Source organism: Cebus imitator, unplaced genomic scaffold (genome assembly GCF_001604975.1).
Source record: "Cebus imitator isolate Cc_AM_T3 unplaced genomic scaffold, Cebus_imitator-1.0 Scaffold246, whole genome shotgun sequence".
Classification (NCBI taxonomy): domain Eukaryota; kingdom Metazoa; phylum Chordata; class Mammalia; order Primates; family Cebidae; genus Cebus; species Cebus imitator.
Window position 1 is genome coordinate 1,735,458 of NW_016107561.1, and position 19,625 is coordinate 1,755,082.

Consider the following 19,625-nt stretch of genomic DNA (forward strand, 5'->3'; position numbering starts at 1 on the left):
ACAGGATGTTAATCCGTATCTGTTCAGGACTCCTGGTATGTTTATGGATGACTGTGGCCTCAGAGCCTTAGGGTGTTGCAGAAACAAATTGCAATTGATCCCTCCAAGGATTTCCATGGCAATGGGGCAGAATTAGAATGTAATAAATGATGCAATTATGTATTCATTCTCAACATATTGATTTTCGTTTCCACTGATGTATTTGAAAATTTTGCAAGGAGTTTTGGTACCAAAAAATGTAAACAATTGATGTGAGGTCTAAATATCTAAATACAATATCTGACAACTAATGATAGATCACTTTCCTTATGCCTTAAGAATTTCACACTTTCAAATTTTTAAGGACTCAGCATTATGAAGACACTTTAATAAAGTACATGCTATCAAAATTACCAAATAGTCTTGCAAAACAAGCACCCATTATGGGTAGGTGCCACTGCCCCTAAACCAAATTATCTATGAGTGACCTGTGTGATTTAATTTGTTTTTCTTTTCTCCATGGGTGACAAATATCTAGAAGTCCATCAAAATGTGATATTCTGTTCTTTCCATGTAATAGAATTGTAGTCAGATGTGTAGATTGCAAGCCAGACTAAATCTTCCAACCTCCTTTGCAGATGTTGGTCACAAGACCAATTTCTCTTAAGTGGAAGGTGAGTGGAAGTGATGAATGCTATTTTGATCATAGGAACCATAAGACAGAGAGTATGCTTGCCATATATACTTTGTTTGCCCGCACCAGGGCAGGTAACTAAATGAGAGCAATGCCTTCAAGAAGGCAGAACAACTACTTGACACCATGGTAGTCCTTGAATAACAGAGTGGAACAGATACTCCACAAGCAGAATCCTTGCTGTTAGCAAAGTGGTAAATAAACATTTATACTCAATAAGCCACTCTATTTCAGAGTCTTTTTGTTAAGAGTTTAACTTCACCCTAATACAGTCTTGCTCACATGCATTTCACAATACATTTTTAAAATAATATCATTGACCAAAAAGGATTTGACATAAAAGTCACCGTCCTAAGGAGCAAAACATACTTGACTTCTCTAAGAACTGTCAAATTATTTTTGAAGTCCTTTTTGAAGAGAGCTATATTTATTTATGCTCATCCTTCAGATATAAGTATACACAAGGAGCAAGAAAAAGGAATGTCATTCAAGACTAGATGAGAAAAACAACCAAGGACGTAGAAATTATTTCAGTGATCAAAGTGAAAGTGTGGTCAATTCTTCAACACTCCAAAACTGTTCTTTAGGAAGAGCTGCTAAACAGTGTTCCCATTTTTCAAGGTACCGAAAATATATTCCCAGAGTTACTGCTCAATGGATTGGCTCTGCAATTTACGATCATAGCTTTTCTATTTCTTTAAGAGACAATGTTTTAATGGTTCTTCTATTCAGAAAATCATTTTTAAAAAATTATAGCGTAACACTAAGTGATACATCTGAGGAAGGGGTGGTTTGGAATTCGCTGATGACTTCCAGTCTTCAATCACATTTTTACCTTGACACAACTATAAGGGAGTACATATCCAAACCCCAGAAACAGTCATACAGTTGTGATCTTTATTACTTTTTGAAACAATGTTTAATTTTTGCTTTCTTTTTAAAAAAATACTTATTTTTATATAATTAGAGGGGTCTAAGTACAAGTTTATTACATGCATATATTGCATAGTGAAACACTTAATCTTTTAATTAAATCCCAAAGTTGTTCAGCTGGAACAGAACATCAGGAAGACTGACACTGATCTCTCACTGCAATCTGCAGTACCAGAAAAGCTAAGTTTCCAAGACTTTCATTTCTTTTGTCAGATCCCCTAGGGGAATCCTGCCCATGTGTTTCACTGCCATTTTTATATACACTGAACTAGCATATATTGTAGTTGGTCACTGGAGACTACTTTCCAGAGTGAACCTAGTACTTTGGGTTCTTACTTTGATATCTTTTTAATATTAAAAACCTGGGTAGGGTATGGAGAGCATGAGAGGAGTCTGTACCATATTTTCTGGGATGTATGCATCAGTGTGTATGTGCATGACAACATTAGCTAAAATTGTCTCTTCAAATGATAAGCACTTGGGGTTAGAAACAACTTAATAGCCAGCATTGTGCTGTCTGTCAAGTAGTCTCTCCACTGTCTCATACGTGTTAGCTCATAAAGTGATATTCAAATGCTCTATGATTGAGATAGGTTTGGCCCCAGCACTGCATTTTCCCAAGGGAAATAAGTTACGCTGATTCTAATGTTACTTTGCCTCGCCAAGAATGATAACATTTCTTATAGTGGGAGTAATTTGACAAGGACAAAAAAATCAGGTTGCCAGAGCAGAGATTTTATGACAGAGAAAAGAGTCATCATTAGACCACCTGAGAGGCAGTTTTCAAAGCAAATGGAAATATCAAAGAGAAGGGAAAAAAGCCAGGAAGGAGGAGAGTCATTAGGGGATAAGAGGAAGGGCTGCATATTTTTGTCAATTTTGCTCTGGCTCCCAGTGCATTACATAAGAGAACTCTTCCTTCCTCTGTAAATATGCACAGCAATGATTGTCACACCTTCTCAAATCTGTCAGCATTTAAAGCTGATGGAGAGCATGCCCTTGGCACTGCCATTGGAGAATATGCTGATTTCTTTCCAAGTCATGTCTGTGAATCTAGACAGATGTACTGATAAAAATATTTGCCAGGTAGATAGAAGGTTAACAAAACATCGTGCTGGTCTCCTTTTCAGCAGTTAGAAGCAGAGCAAGCTTGAATGCAAATGAGGGATTCAATTAGAAAGTTGCAGCCTTCCAGCATTTGGTGGGTAGCAGAGAGAGACCAGGTGATCTGATAGAAACAGGCACTCCACGTTGATAACAGAACTATATTGGATAAACATGAGAGCTGCTTCAGCTAAGCTATGCTGCACTTCAATTTTTCCTCAGATTTACAGCCAATAACTCAATGTCTGAAATTCCTTCCTCTCTATATATGCCATGTAGTACCTGGAAAGCAAACTCTAAGATTTTTCTTTTACTCCAGAGAAAAATTTTTCCAAATTTTTAAATACTCAAGGAATACACTTTTCAGCTAGCGCTCGATTTCTCTTAACTGTATTGACTCTCATAAAATGGACTAAAATCATTTTTGCCATTCATCTCTCAGTAAAAATTCCATTGTTATGTATCATGTCTAGCCTCTTTTGTAAAACTTATCAGCATTACAGTGTCCAAATCAGGCTCAGAGGGCAGAAAGCACGCATGAGATCTGAAATGTCCATCAGGGAGGTTCAGATCTGTTTAGAGATTGCTTTAGAGGCCAATTCAAAATTTTAACAGGAATCTAGGGATTTCAAGTCCTGAAAGCTTCATCTGGATCTATTTTTCCAAAAGTAGTACAGGGCTTTCTTTGGTGTTTGACCAAACGAGGCTTTTCATCATGAGTATAAGCAGCTGGTCTGGTGCCCTGTGGAACTATCCTGGAAACATCACGTTGGAGCAGTGACAGTGCTTACTGAAAGGCAGAGTGGTAAAGTCTGGTTCCTCTTCCAGGGGAACTTCAAAGGAGGCAGTGCCTGCTCTTATCACATCTCCTTTTTAAATCAGGTTAATCATACGGAGGATATTCCTCAGGCTGTGCCTTAAAGAAGGCTCAGCTAGTTTTGCTCCATTTGAGGGTTTGTGGCTATAGGGCTGAGGAGTGGGAGAAGGTTAGGAGAGCTTCTGCCAGGGTCCTGAGCACTCCCAAAGTACCGGCGCCTAGCCAGGTCCTCCAGACACACTGTGTTACGGTGAGGCCTGAATTTCCAAGAAATGGGCATGCTTACTCTTGAAATTATCCTGTTATAAAAATCATCTCAGTGATTCAAAAACCAAATCCCTTTGAAAGGTATCTCTGCCATCCTCAAATTTTCATTATAGCAAAACTAGGATTACACTGGACTGATGGAGCAGAAATCTAAAAGTGAAGGTAACTCCAAAGCAAGCAGGTGTGTGAGAAATTACAGCTACTGGTGGGTTGGGTCTAGGCTACCTTGGAAGAAGTCAGAACAGGGCCTTCTGGAGGGCCAGCTGACCTGCATGTTCCTGAGTGATCACTGTTCCTTGGGCTGTACTAAACCACAAAGAGGTTCTGTTTCAACTGAAGTAAAATGCGCTATTTAGCTTGGGTTGGGTCTCTAACTGATAAATTCTTGAGTTTCCACTTCACCTTGACCGGGTAGACACTGGCATGGCTAAAATTAGCGTTTCCAGTTTGAGGATGCTTTTTAAAAACACATTTGTTTTTCCTGCAACAGAGATGTCTGTCCATTAAGAAAACACCAACCCGGTAGCTTTCTTTACCTGTTCTTTTGCCAATCAGGAATTCTGTTTTCTATATATTCAGTTAGGCAACAATTTGGGTTTCAGTTATTACTGTTGTCATGAACCAAATATTTGCTGAGCCTATCCTATAGACACAGTGCTTTGCTAGGCACTGGGTATGCAAAGAATATGCAGGAGTGAATTCCTGGTCTTTAAATTCCAAACTGACTGTGAGTACAGAATATACAAACAGAAATCTATGGAGCAATCTGAGGAAGCAGGTGATAATTGTCCTGACACAAATGATAAAGAATTTCAGAAAGTATAACAACCAAGCATTGGCATACTCAAGGAAGACTTCCTGCAGATCAAGTTTTAGTCTGTTAAACAAATTCACATGAGAAAAACAACCCCATTAAAAAGTGGGCAAAGGACATGAACAGCCATTTCTCAAAAGAAGACATACATGTGGCCAACAAGCTGATGAAAAAAAACCTCAATGCACTTAGCATTAGTGAAATGCAAATCAAAATCACGGTGAGATACCATCTCACACCAGTCTTAATGGCTGTTCTTAAAAAGTCAAAAATAAAAGATGCTGGCAAGTTTGCAGGAAAAAGAACACATTTATACACCATTGGTGGGAGTGTAAATTAGTTCAACCATTGTGGAAAGCAGTATGGTGATTCCTCAAAGAGCTAAAAGCAGAACTACCATTCAACCCAGCAATTATATTACTGAGTATAAACCCAGAATAATATAAATCATTCTTTTTTCTTTTGAGATGGAGTTTTGCTCTTGTTGCCCAGGCTGGAGTGCAATGGCATGATCTTGGCTCACAGCAACTTCCGCCTCCTGGGTTCAAGCATTCCTCCTGCCTCAGCCTCCTGAGTATCTAGGATTACAGTCGCCTACTACGATGGCTAATTTTTGTCAGAATATAAAACATTCTGCTATACAGACATATGCATGTGAATATTCACTGCAGCACTATTCACAATAACAAAGACACAGAATCAACCTAACTGCTCATCAGGGACAGACTGAAGAAAGGGAATGTGGTACATATATACCATGGAATACTATGCAGCCATAAAAAATGAGATTATGTCTTTTGCAGGAATATGGATGGAGCTGGAGGCTATTATCCTTAGAAAACTAACATAGGAACAGAAAACCAAAAACTATACGTTGTTGCTTAAAAGTGGAAGTTAAATAATGAGAACTCATGAACACAAAGAAAGAACAACAGACTCTGGGATCTAATTGAGGGTGGAGGGGAAGGGGAAGGAGAGCAGCAGAAAAGTTACTATTGGATGCTGGGCTTAATATCTGGGTGATGAAATAATCTGTACAATACACTCTTGTGTCACAAGTTCACCTATGTAACAAATCTTCACATGTACACCCAAACCTAAAATAAATGTTTTTTTTTTAAGTTTCAGTCGGCTTAAATGTGCTTGATATGGTTCTGTTTGGGGCATGAGGTAGACACTAATGGTGGTGATGGTATGTGTGAATTTGGTGTGTGTTTACTGGGCAAGACGTGGTAAGGTTGTTTCTAGAAGGGACCCAAGACTGGACCTTGTTGTGCAATGGCAAGTTCTTACAATCATCAATTCATGTACATGTGGGTCACAGTAAGATATAACCATGATGGATGGATACCAACAAATGTCTCAAACTATATTCTGAAGAAAACATGATCCCAGAGAAAGGTTGAGGGTATAATAGTTTCTATCACCAAATAACTTTGAGAACTGCTGCAAATTAAATCCCCCTTTTAAAGATGCAAAGGCATATATAAATTTCTTAGCACACCAATTTACATCCTTGAAGAGAGATGTTTTTCCCCTCCCTCTCGCATATTTTGAAAGCACTCGTTTATGGAGATATATAAAGTGTCTATTGTTCAGGCTAGGAAGGGTGAACATTAATCTGCAAGTAATAGAATATGATCAAAGGCTCCTGGGCAGATGGGAAACATGCACCAAGTGGTATTTTAGAAAAAAAATAATCTACTGAGATTTGGAATATGGAACAAGAAAGAAAAAGAGTGTAACCAGGAAATGATTCTGAAAACCTTCTCTACCTTCATTCTAGTTTGACTTACAAAACTGTTGGGAGTTGTGGTTGCTGCGTAAAACTTTTCTTTTCAGCTATGAACCACTTTCTTTAAATAAAGTATTATCTCAAACCCTAATAAAAAAAAAATAGGCCAAAGAAAACTTATCTGGTTAATGGAGAAGGAAGAGGAGGGCTCCAAATAAGAGCAAGAAAACAGGTCTGTAATATACAGATCCTGGGAAAGAAGCAAGGACTAAGAAAGCTTTAACTTCATCAGGGACATATGAAATAATTTTCAAGCTGCATGATGCTGAATGGTCTATTAACCGTAAATGATATGGTTTGGCTTTGTGTCCCCACCCAAATCTCATCTTGTAGCTCCCATAATTCCCACATATTGTGGCAGGGACTAAGTGGGAGATGATTAAATCATGGGGGTGGGTCTTTCCCATGCTGTTCTCATGATAGTGAACGGGTCTCACGAGATCTGATGGTTTTAAAAATGCGAGTTTCTCTGCACAAGCTCTCTTGTTGCCTGCTGCCATCCGTGTAAGATGTGACTTGCTCTTCCTTGCCTTCCACCATGATTATAAGGCTTCCCCAGCCATGTGGAACTGTGAGTCAAATTAAACCTCCTTTTGTGAATTGCCCAGTCTTGGGCATTTCTTTATTGGCAGCATGAAAACGGATGAATACAGGACACATGGAGTAATTTTCATGTTGCATAACACTGAACTGTCTATAAACCACAGAGACGTAGTAATCTAAAATTACTGAAACGGGATGTTATGAAGCTGAAAGGAAACCTAGGTTTCAGCACCCATTGGAGCTAACCAAAAGCAATATGGCACGTGACCTTTGTGTATGTCAGTCTCACTTCTAAATTTACCAGAAAAACAGAGGGGAAAGAGACAAGTAGCTAGGACTTAAGAAGTACTTTGACCTAGCATTGTGAAAATGACAAAACTTGCTTGGTGACAGCCCTCCAAGCCAGCTAATGTGACTCACTCTATTAATGCCATGCCTGACAATCTTTACTATTTCCCTCTCATTCACCACAATGGTATACTGAACCAGTTATATTTTGAATCACATTACTCCCTCTAGCGTGAAATCTCTATTCTTCACAGATTAAAATGGTCCATGATCCACTCTAGATTTCAATTCGTTCTTACTACCCACTCTGGAGCCTCTATTGTTTTTCGTATTTAAAAAGTTTACATTATTAATAATCAAGAAAATGCAAATTTAAACAACAATGGGATAAAATTTCACACCCAAGAAATTGGCAACAATTTTAGTGACTGGCAATATCAAACATTGGAGAGGATAGGGAACATGGTGATCTTCAAACGGAGAGGGTAGAGTGGGTAGGAGTATAAATTGATTCAATCACTTTGGAAAACAGTTTGGTATTTCACAATACAGTTCAACATATCCATATAATACGGCCTAACAATTATTTTGTGTGTGTGTTTAAATTATTACATTGTGTGTGGAACAAGTAAATGCTGTTAAGTGAATGATGAATTGTTAATGAATTATAGATAAATATCCTATCATATATCTCATGAGATACTCGAATATTTTAAAGTTATGGCTACTCTATTGGAAAATATGTTTTCTTATGCTTTTTTGTATTATGGTGTTACTATGCAACAATTTTGCATGTTCTTCACATGTACCCCAAATCCTAAAATGCAATAAAATAAATGGGGAAAATAAATAAATAAATAAATAAAATGCCTTTTTAAGCTTTTTTAGAACTTTATTTTTATTTCAATAGTTTTTGGGGGTACATATGGTTTTTCCTTACATGCATAAATTCTTTAGTGGTAATTTCTGACATTTGATGTACCTGTCACCTAAACAGTGTACACATGTACACTGCACCCAAAAGGCAGTTTTACACCCCTCACATGCTTCCCAGTCTTCACCCTCATGTCCCCAAGGTCCATGTCATTCTTATCCCTCTGCATCCTCATAGCTTAGTTCTAACTTTTAAGTGAGAACATACTATACTTGACTTGCCATTCCTCAGTTACTTCACTTAGAATAATGGCCTCCAGCTCCATCCAAGTCGCCTCAAAAGACATTATATTTCATTCCTTTTCATGGCTGAGTAATTTTCCATGAGTTTTATACATACCACATTTTATCTACTCATTGGTTGACGGGCATTTAGGTTGGTTCTATATCTTTGCAATTGGGAATTGTGCTGCTATAAACATACATGTGTAAGTGTCTTTTTCATATAATGACTTCTTTTCCTCTGGGTAAATACCCAGTAGCAGGACTGCTGGATTGAATGGTAGTTCTATTTTTAGTTCTTTAAGAAATCTCCAGACTGTTTTCCATAGTGGTTGTACTAATTTACATTCCCACCAGCAGTTTAAAGTGTTCCCTTTTCACCACATCCATCCCAACATCTATTGTTTTTTGACTTTTTAATTATGACCATTCTTACAGGAGTAAGGTGGTATCTCACTGTGGTTTTAATTTGAATTTCCCTGATAATTAGTGCTGTTGAGTACTTTTTCATATGTTTGTTGTCTGTTTGTATGTCTTCTTTTGAGAATTGTCTATCTATGTCCTTTGCCCACTTTTTGATGGGATTTTTTTTTCTTGCTGATATGTTTGAGTTTCTTGTAGATTGTATTAGTCCTTGGTGAGATGCACAGTTTGTAACTATTTTCTCCCACCCTATGGTTGTTTGCTTGCTAATTATTTCTTTTACTGTGCAGAAGCTTTTTAGTTAATTTAGACACCATTTATTTGTTTTTGTTGCATCTGCCTTTGAGATCTTAGTCATGAATTCTTTGCCTAAGACACAGTCTGGAAGATTTCTTGATGTTATATTCCAGAATTTTTATGGTTTCAGGTCTTAGATTTAAGTCTTTGATCCACCTTGAGTTGATTTTTGTGTGAGATGAGAAATGAGGATCTAGTTTCATTCTACTTGTGGCTTGCCAGTTTTCCCATTACCATTTATTGAATAGGGTATCTTTCCTCAGTTTATGTTTTCGTATGCTTTGTTGAAAATCAGTTTGCTGTAAGAATTTGGCTTCATTTCTGGGTTATTTATTCTGTTCCATTGGATTACATACGTACTTTATAGAAGTACCATGCTGTTCTGTTAACTATAGACCTGTAGTATAATTTGAAGTTGAGTAATATCATGCCTCCAGATTATTCTTTTAACTTAATATTGCTTTCATTATGCAGGCTCTTTTTGAAGTTCCATATGAATTTTAGGCTTTTTTTTCCCTAGTTCTGTGAAGAATAATGATGGTATTTTGATGGGAATCTGTAGGCAGTATGGTCATTTTCACAATATTGAATCTACCCATCTATGAGCCTAGAATGTATTTCCATTTCTTTGTGTCATCTATGAGATCTTTCAGCAGTTTCATAGTTTGCCTGGTAGAGATATTTCACCTCCTTGGTTAAGTATAATCCTAAGTTGTTGTTTTTTTGTTTTGTTTTGTTTTGTTTTTTTGCAGCTGTTGTGAAAGGGATTGAGTTCTTGATTTGATTTCCAACTTGGTCATTGTTGGTTTATAGTAGTGCATTGATTTCTGTACATTGATTTTGTAACCTGAGACTTTATTGAATTAGTTTATCAGATTAAGAACATTTCTAGATTAATTTTAGGGTTTTCTAGGTAAATGGTCATATTGTAGAGAAGAGCAACAGTCTTCCTCTTTTCTGACTTCGATGTCTTTTATTTCTTTCTCTCATCTGATTGCTCTGGCCAGGATTTCCAGTGCTATGTTGAATATAAGTGGTGAATGGGCATCTTTGTCTTCTTCCAGTTCTAAAAGGAAATGCTTTCAAGTTTTCCCCATTCAGTATGATGCTGATTGTTGGTTTGTCATATATGGCTTTTATTACTTTAATGTAGGTCTCTACTATGCTTATTTTGTTGAGGGTTTTTATTATAAAGGATGCTGAATTTTATCAAATGCTTTTTCTGCATCTATTGACATGATAGAAATGGAGGCTCTAATTTTACACATCGCCATAAGATTCTCAAAAGCAAAACATACTTCAACTCTCTGACAGGGTAATAAACATAGAAAATGATGTACATAGTATTTGGGTAGGCAGTTGGGCTTTTGTTTGTTTTTTTGCCAAGATAAATCAAGATTGCAATGAAAGAACATTCTCATAATAAAAAGCATTTCTGCAGTGAAGTTGGGTTTGACTCTAGATAAGGTGATATAAATAATTAGAGTATTTTTCAGGCATAAGTTTGTACATAATACTTCCATTAAGCAAATATTTAAGATTTCTTACTGGGCATTTGTGAGGGAGAAAGAATGGCCATGATGGGATTAACTGTGCACATGGTCTAGGTTAGCCCCCTCCAGCCAAGTGCCCATTCTGTTTCCACAAAGACAGGCTATAGGAGAATGTGGAGAGCAAAAAGGCACACCTTAAAAGTGTGACTAGATTCTTTCCCACTTAATTTGGTTTAGGCTTACATATTCCATTTTATTTTGCCCAAGACCGTCAAAAGTAATACCAGATCAAGAAAAAAAAAATAAAGCTCCTATATTTGACATCAGTGTAGGTAGTCCTTCATTGTAGTAATAAATCTGAAAAAATAGTATGTGTGTTTGTGTATGTGTGTGTATATTCGATTTTTACATATTTTATGCTTTAGCTGACAGCCTCCATGTGAGAAATTTAAGTTCAGAAAGAATGTAATCTATTATACTTGGATCAGGAAATCCCTAATGTTATAAAACACATTTATTAATGGTCTGAAAAAAATTATACAAAAAGTTCTTGTAGGTAGGTGGAAGAATATTTAGAGAGCTTTAGGCAAGTAAAAACAAGCGATTAAAAACATTTTGCTGCCATCTGTAAGTGAAGCATTCACTACTTAAACCAACCATCACTATGCTAAAAAAAATTTGCAGTTTATTAAAATTCTTCATATTTATTAAAAGTCACTTCTTTGGACTTTTTAAAATTTGAAAATACAAATATATGCATATGTATGCATTTTAATTTTTCTATTATTTTATAAATAGCAACAAAATAATGATACTGCTAAGCTCTATATACATTATAGTTTTTAATGAGAAGAAATTTGATTTTATTAAACAAAGCAATATTAGAGGTCAATCCTACTAAGACCAAATTTTTTGTTTAACCAAAGACATCAAGCCACAAGATACCAAATCATTTCATGTAATATTCAATACAACAAAATTCAAGAACACAAAAGAATCTGAATAGCCTCTTGACATTCCTTAATGAGATTTGACCAGCATTTTGAGTCTCTTTAAATCACAGCAAAATATATTCATCAGAGAGCCTCTTATTTTTTCACTTAACCTCCGCATTTTACAACAAAGAAATACAAACATCATCAAAAGCTAGATCACTTACCATAAATGCCTGTTGAGATGCAGGGAAATGCCTGTGAATAAACCACAAAAATAACAATAAATATTAAAGAAACAACTCTACTCAACGTCATCTATCTCAACATCTGTTGTGCTTGATAATGTGATGCCCTCTACTTACATACGCAGAGCTATGAGTTGGAGTAGGGGACAATGGAAATGGAAACATTTGATTAATTGGTAACTGTTCCCTATCAGCATTTAGATCAGCTCACAAGAACCAACTGCTAAGTTTTCAGGAATCTTAAATAAATGACATCGAAACACAGATACCCAATAGTCGGAACTCATCCCTTTCTAATTACTTTGCACATTTGACTATTACCTATGTATGTCTGACATATGTGTATGGTGAAATACTACACAAGCCTCTCTTCCCAGCCTCATGGTACATGATGTCACGTCAGTGGCTTATAATCTGAAAACATCAACTAACATTCATGACCCATAACACGGGACAGTTAATAAAACAAACTGTTATGGATAAACAGTTTAGGTAAAATTCAACAAAAGCATTCCGTGAAAATCAATGAACTATTTAGAATGTATAATAAAGAGTATTACAGATATCATTATATGTAAATTATGTGCTACACATTTTTTATGTCAGTAACATGTAAAGTAAGCTTATAGAACACATACCCCTCTTTTGAGAACCAGTCTTTAAACATTTACCAGCACACTACCGCTTATACCATATTTTTCTTAGCAGTGTTTACAGAATTTGATTGAGAAAAAACAAATTGACAAATGTAAATGTGTAATTTACTCTAAATTAGGCTTTCTAGCTGTAGAAAGTGGTCTGGGTGTGGCTGCTTTCCCTGCCAATGGATTTCTGTGTAATTCAACCAAGTTGTTTTACTCTTTCTGGTCTGTATTTTTCAATTGTAAAATGAAGATGATCATGCCCACCGTACAGAATGTGTTGTGGGCTGTTGGTGGGAATGTAAATTAGCAAAACTTCTACAGAAAACAGTATGAAAATTTCTCAGAGAACTAGAACTAGAACTACCATTCCATCCAACAATCTCACTGCTCGGTATCTACTCACAGGAAAAACATTATTTTTTAAAAAACCTGTTTTCCTACATTTATTCACAGTGCTATTGACAATAGTAACAATATGGAGTCAACCTAAGTTAGAGTCAACCTAAGTCCATGAATGGAGAATTGGATAAAGAAAAGATGGTAGGTGGAATACTACTCAGCCGTAAAAAAGAATGAAATCATGAATTTTGCAGCCACATAGATGGAACCAGAGGCTATTAAGTAAAACAGCTCAGTCACAGAAAGACAAATACCACATGTTCTCATTTTTAGTGGGAGCTAAAAATGGACATACACCTGGACATAGAGAGTGGAATAATGCATTGAAGACTCAGAAAGGTGAAAAGGGGCAAGGGACGATAAATTACCTAAAGGATACAGTGTACACTGTTAGAATGATGGTCACATTAAAAGCCTAGACTTCACCATTACACAACATATTCATGTAACAAAATTGCACTTTTACCCCCTAAATCTACAAAAAGTGAAAAAAAAAAAAAAAGAAATGTGCTGTTGGAATTAATGACATTTTTTTTTTTTAAATTACTAGCACTATGTTAGAATCTAAAAACTGCAGCTGCTATGGACCATAATAGCCAACATTATTACTGAGGTCAATAATAATAAAATAGCTAAGTCCTTTTTGTTTATATCTTTTGGTTAAATGTGTATTGCCCTTTATTTCTGTTAACACTATTACATAGTCTATGTTTGTTCATTTCCTTTGCATGATGCCCTGTTAAAAAGGTCAAAATTTATGTGATTTTGTTTCAGAGAGAGTAGAAATTGGCTTTGTTAATCTCAACTACATGCCTGTAAAATGATATCTGCTTTTCTCTGCTCCTGTGGAAGCGTTTACTATTAATAGTAAATTCTACTGTTCATAATGAGAAGGTAGAACAGTTTCTGAACATAGTAGATGCTCTTTTTAAATCAAATTTATGAGTCAATACTTGGATTCCAAGGGTTCTTAAGGTGCCAGTAACATCTGCAGAATGTTCTTGAATGACTTAATCATTCAGTGATACAGATAAGGAAGCAACAGCATAACACAAATTCCGAAAGTGTTGAGTCTCTTTACAGGCATTCACCAAGACTACCAATAGGCGTTACTCTCCATACGGAAATCAACTGCAAGCTTACTGTAAGATACATGTTACTATTGGGAAGGACTCAGAGTTCAGGAATAGTCTACTAAAAATATAAATTGGGGAGGATTCAGGGTCATCCCTATATTTGTGCCATGCCACTCATGTTCCAATGTACCTTTTAAGTGGGATAAAAGTGAGTTTACAACTTGAGCCCCAGGAATTCCACGGGAACAAAGTGAACATGTGAGCATCATGTATCTCACATTTGGAGAGAAAAAAAATGTTTGAGAACTGCTGCATGGAGTCATCAAGGTGTAAGAAAGGCGAGATTTCACCTCTACCTTCTTAGAGTTCTTCATTTGTGGCTGATAATTAAATTGACACAAGACATATCAACAGGACAAAAAAACATAGAAATTTAATTCAAGTTTTACGTGGCATTGGAGGCTTCATAAGAAAATGAGGACTCAAAGATGCTGTTAGAGTTGAACACTTATATACTAACTTGGACAAAGAGTAGTAGATTATGAAGGCGTAACAAGCTAAAGGGCTTGGGCTAGGGCAGTTAATTGGGTAAAGTGACAAGAAAGATAAGAGTTTAACAAGGTGTATTTGTACAGATCTCCATCAGCCTCAATTTCCCATCCTTGATGATAAGAATGACACTTTCCTTCTAGTACAGGGAGGATGTATTTCACATGGAAATTGTATCTTCTGCTTTTAAAAAGGGCTGCAAGAGTGTTCTTCTTGCACCTGCTCTTTTTCAAGTGCCTTTGACTCAAAATAGTCAATGTGCCAGAGGGGCATATTTTGGGGTTGTGTGTTCTGAACTCTTTCAAAGGGAAAGCCAGAAGATAGCAAAATGTTTTCAACAAGATGGCCCACTTTAAATCCCACCTTGGTGTCCTTCCAATTCATAATGTGGGGCAGTTTACTGAACTACTCTGAGCACTGTTTTTTCTTTAGTAAGTGGAAACTCCGAGTCCTGCCTCAAAGGATTTGTAGGAGGAGTTAGAGAAATAAAGAACATAAGTATTTTGTCTGAGAAGTAGTAATACCTTGATTAATGATGACTCCTGGTATGGATGCTATGATGCCCACCAGGTTCCGTTTCAAAGAGGAACGTATTGTTCCAGAGCAGAGCTTCCCAACCTGAGCACTATTGATATTTTGGCCCAGATAATTATTTGTTCTTGGAGGCTATGTGAATTGTGGGAAGTTTAGTAGCACCCCGGATGCTACCAGCTAGATGTGAGTAGCATCCCTCTAGTTGTGCTAATCAGAAATATTTCTAGACATTGTCAAATGTCCCCGGTTGAAAATCACTGACCTGGAGTCTAGGAACTAGAACCCAGCAGATAGCCTTCAACCACCATCCTTTTCAAGGACTGCCTCAACTATAAAAAGCCACCTCACCCGGAATCATGCCCCTGCCCAGGACAGTTTGCACTAATAACTGATCAGTAAAGTGGTACAAGGTCTGGCCATCTTGGCTCATCAGCACAATACTGAAGTGCTCTTCTAGCTTCAGAGCTCCTCACTGAGTCCGTAGGGTCCATCACTGGGCCTACATCCAGCTCACCTTGTCTCTCAGCCCACTCCTGCTTCCTCTCTCTCTCTTCCCCAGGTATTGATTTAAGGGCACTCCTTAATAAACATCTGGCATGCTAAACTCTGTCTTTGAGTCTGTTTCCAGGGAATTGATCTGAGCTACCTCCCATTCACTTCCCTCTTAGATCCAGTTATGTGAAGCTTTCTCCCAACACATCTAGCAGAAGAAAAACATACTGCACAGTTAATGACAAGTTTCATTTGCCTTTGCTCTCAGCTCTATCTCAGAATCAATCATGCAACTTAGTAATTGAGTCTGAATGTACCAACTGCCTTGTCTGTTTTAACAAGGACAAATAGTTTCATCTGGAAATGACATCGTTGCCTTGAATGTGAAAGCAAACGGTAGTGCAATGGAGGATGACTTTGGTAATATTATTGCATTAATTCAAACAAAAAGGCAATGATAAAGCAGAGATGGAAATATAGTATCATGGAAAAAAATTCATTTGATGTGAAATAACTTTGCATAGAATTCATCTAAACTAAGCTTACTCCATTAATCATTTTTTATTACTTGAGAGAAAGAGAGAGACAGAGAGAGAGACTGAGAAACAGCAAGTGAGCAAGCAAACTGAGGACTTTTGCAGCAGAGCTCGTGTTCTTTGCCATAATAAACTTCTGATGGGGCCACCAGAAGTGAGTAGCATGAGATTTCTTTATTTCAAAGCTGAATTTAACATAACCACCTTCCATGTAAATAATCTCCCATGGAGGAATGATAGATTGTACCAAAGCCCAGGCCAGGTGTATTTGCACATAAGTCAGCAACTGCCTCTAGAATGTGGAGAATGACATTAGCAACCCAATTTGTGAGGCTCCAGATTCTCCTTCCAGCCAACTTCAGGAGCAGTAAGTCTCCATGCTAATCAGGCCTGAGCATCCAGCCATCAGAAACTCTTGGGAGATTAAAGAAAAAATCATTTGAGGCTGGGGCAGACAAATTGCTTTAGAGCAGGAGTTAGAGACCAGCCTGGGAAACATGGCAAAACCCTGCCTCTACTTAAAACACAGTTAGCCAGATATGGTGGCACACGCCTGTAGTCCCAGATACTCAGGAGGCTGAGGTGGCAGAATCAGCTGAGCCTGGGACACTGAGGCTGTAGTGAGTCGTGATTGCACCACTGCACTCCAGCCTGGGCTACAGGAGTAAGACCCTGTCTTAAAAAAAAAAATCACTTGACTTAGAGTGGAAAGAGAATTTTTTCTTATGTGAAATTACAGATTGGGCCCCAAGTGAGAAATGCTTTCATAGCCCACAATGCTTAGCCCCACTCTTTCCTTTACATGTTGGTTATCAGCACAGTGGGTTGTGCAATCATGCCTTTAACTGGGATGCAGCATTTTTCAAACCATGGTATGCCTAACTCTAGAAGTATGAAAGATATTTTGAGGTAATAAACAGATGGGCAATACCCATTTAAATGTGATATTTACATTTTTCCCAAGTCTTCCTCCCTCCTTCTATGCATACCTTTCTCATATAATTTTGCAGTTCCTCTGCAGTAGACCAGATGTTTGGGTCCCCTACAAAATTCACGTGGGGAAACTCTGGTCCCACTGTGATGGTGGTTGGAGGTGTGGCCTTTGGGAGGTGATTAGGTCATGAGGGTAGAGCCTCATGAGTGGGATTAGTGTCACTAGAGGACATTAGAGGCCAGAGAGCTACCTAGCTCCTCTTTCTACCATGTGAGAATACAAGGATACAAATGTCTGCCTGAACCCTGGAAAAGGGCTCTCACTATCACCTGGCTATGCTGGCACCCTGATCTTAGATTCTCAGCCTCCAGAGCTGTGAGAAATATATGTTTGTTGTTTAAATCACAGTTTATAATGATTTGTTATGCATCCTGAACCTAGTAAGACACTCCACGAGGGGAGTGCCATGAATGTGATGTTTGTGTCCAACCCCTAAATCCATATGCTGAAACCTGATTCTCAATATAATGGCATTAGGGGGTGAAGCCTTTGGGAGGTCACTAAAGGATAAGGGTGGCACCCCTCCCTCATGAATGACATCAGTGCCCTTATAAGAAGAGACATGAGGGAGTTGATCTCTTTGTCCACCATATGAAGGCACAGATAGAAGACAGCAGTCTACACACCAGGAAAAGAGCTCTTGACAGGCACCAAACCTGCTGGCACCTTGATCTTGGACTTCCTAGCCTCCAGAACCATGAGAAACAAATGCTGTTTAAGCTGCTCAGACTATGGTATTTGTTACAGCAGCCTGAGCTGACGAAGACAGAGGGGATATATTTTTCTTCATCCCATTGATGGTAGACTTGAGCATGTGACTTGATTAGGCCAATGGGATAATAATGGATGTGACATTTAGGTTTAAACTTTTGCACTCCTGTCTTGGGAGGAGAACAATGAGAAGACTATATCATGAGAACATGCCTCATATAGCTACTGGTCCAGGGAGGCTGAGAGACAAGTGGAGTAGATGTAGTAAACCCAGGCTTCGATCAGCTATGCCCAAACCAACCCATAGCCATGTGAGCAAGAAATGCTGACTATTGCATATTACTGAGTTCTTGAGTGGCTGGTTACATATCATTACTGTAGCAATGGTAATATATAAATAGCTAAAACTATATGTTATTATAATCTATTAAAACAAGTAATGCTTATTTTCCATTTATGTTAAGGGTAGTTACCTTTGAAAATACAATTGTTTAAAGAGTCCGTTAGAATATTAGGTAAACCAGCAGATGCAATGTAAATGACCAAAATTAGGATAATACTGATGCAGGAGATAAATATTTGACATGGAAAGCATGAGCACAGGTCACTCATTAGCTACAGGTCTGGGAGTCAACAGTATCTGCCCTCAGCACCTCTGTATCCCCATCTATAAATGAGCAGAGCTAGGCTAGATTATGTGATGCTGTGAAACAGCCTCTTATCATTCCCTATAGCTCAAGATAAAGGTGATAGAGAGACAGGCAATTTTATAGGATCCTGAATGCCTCACAGTGTTTGGACATAGGAGGCAGTAGCATTGCAGTAATAATAGTTGTCATTCCTTGAATTACTGAAATGTGCTGAGCACCGGACTCAGAGGTCTACGTGCATTATCTGATTCGTTCTCATTAACAAGTCTGTGATAAAAAGCAGATTGCCTGCTTCCTATAAACATGGAGAAGAGAAAAGCTAAGAAAGAAAGCTTGTCTAAGGCCACAGAAGAAAATACTAAAGGATTTCTTTATCTCGTATAAAGAGTGGTTGATTCTATTTTTTAACTACACAAATAGTACACGAATACAAGGCTCAGACAAGACAGGTACAGGCAGATCCCAGTGAGAACAGTTCTCTTACAGCCGCCAGCTTCCCCTCCTCTAATTCATCCTCCTTGAGGCCATCACTGCCAAGAGTAGAGTGAGAATCCTTCCACTGCATTCATTTATATTTTAAAGACTAAATAATGGCATGTGCTCTTCCTCATCTCAACCCTGTAATCACCTCCCATCATCCTTTAATAAAATTCAAAGTCACGACCATGACCTCCAATCCTCTCTTCTCAGCCCCTCCCTTCCACTTTCCCCCTGCCCTTGAGTTCCAGCCACACTGGCCTCCTTTTGTTCTTCAAATGCACAAAGCATGATTCTGCTCTAGGACCTTTGGCCTTGCTGTCACCTCTGTCTTGCATGCTCCATTTCCCAAACACTCCCTGGTTTTCTCCCTTGCTCCTTTTAGACGTTTGATCAAATGTCACCTCCTCAAAGAGGTCCTCCTAGCTTCCAGCTAAATGACTCTCTACTGCTTAGCCTGCCTTGTATGTCTTTACAACTCCCATCAGCACCTGACACACAGTTTTCTTGTTCACCGTCTCCCTAACTTCAATCCCCTCCTTCCTGAGATGCAAACTCCTAGGAAGACCTTTGCTTTGTTTATTGCTCTATCACCAGCGTCTAGAATGGTGTCTGGAACTCAATAAATATCGGTTGAGTGGATAAATGAATACATGATTAAGTTATAAGATCTATTCAAGCATAGCCTTATTTTTCTTCTACACAAATTGGAGCTTACATTGGGTTTTACGTCCTGGAACCAGCCTTTTTTCATGTAGTAGGTCTTAGGAGATCATTCAAT

General features: G+C 37.9%; 1 protein-coding gene across 1 annotated transcript in view; it reads right to left on the reverse strand.

Moving 5' to 3' along the window:
* The window catches only part of MACROD2 (mono-ADP ribosylhydrolase 2), a 1,539,224-nt gene that overhangs the window by 614,485 nt on the left and 905,114 nt on the right, over window positions 1–19,625 (reverse strand). Inside the window, exon 4 of the mRNA XM_017498618.2 lies at window positions 11,762–11,792. The gene's annotated coding sequence lies outside the window, so the exon portion shown is untranslated. The remainder of the gene's footprint in view (window positions 1–11,761; window positions 11,793–19,625) is intronic.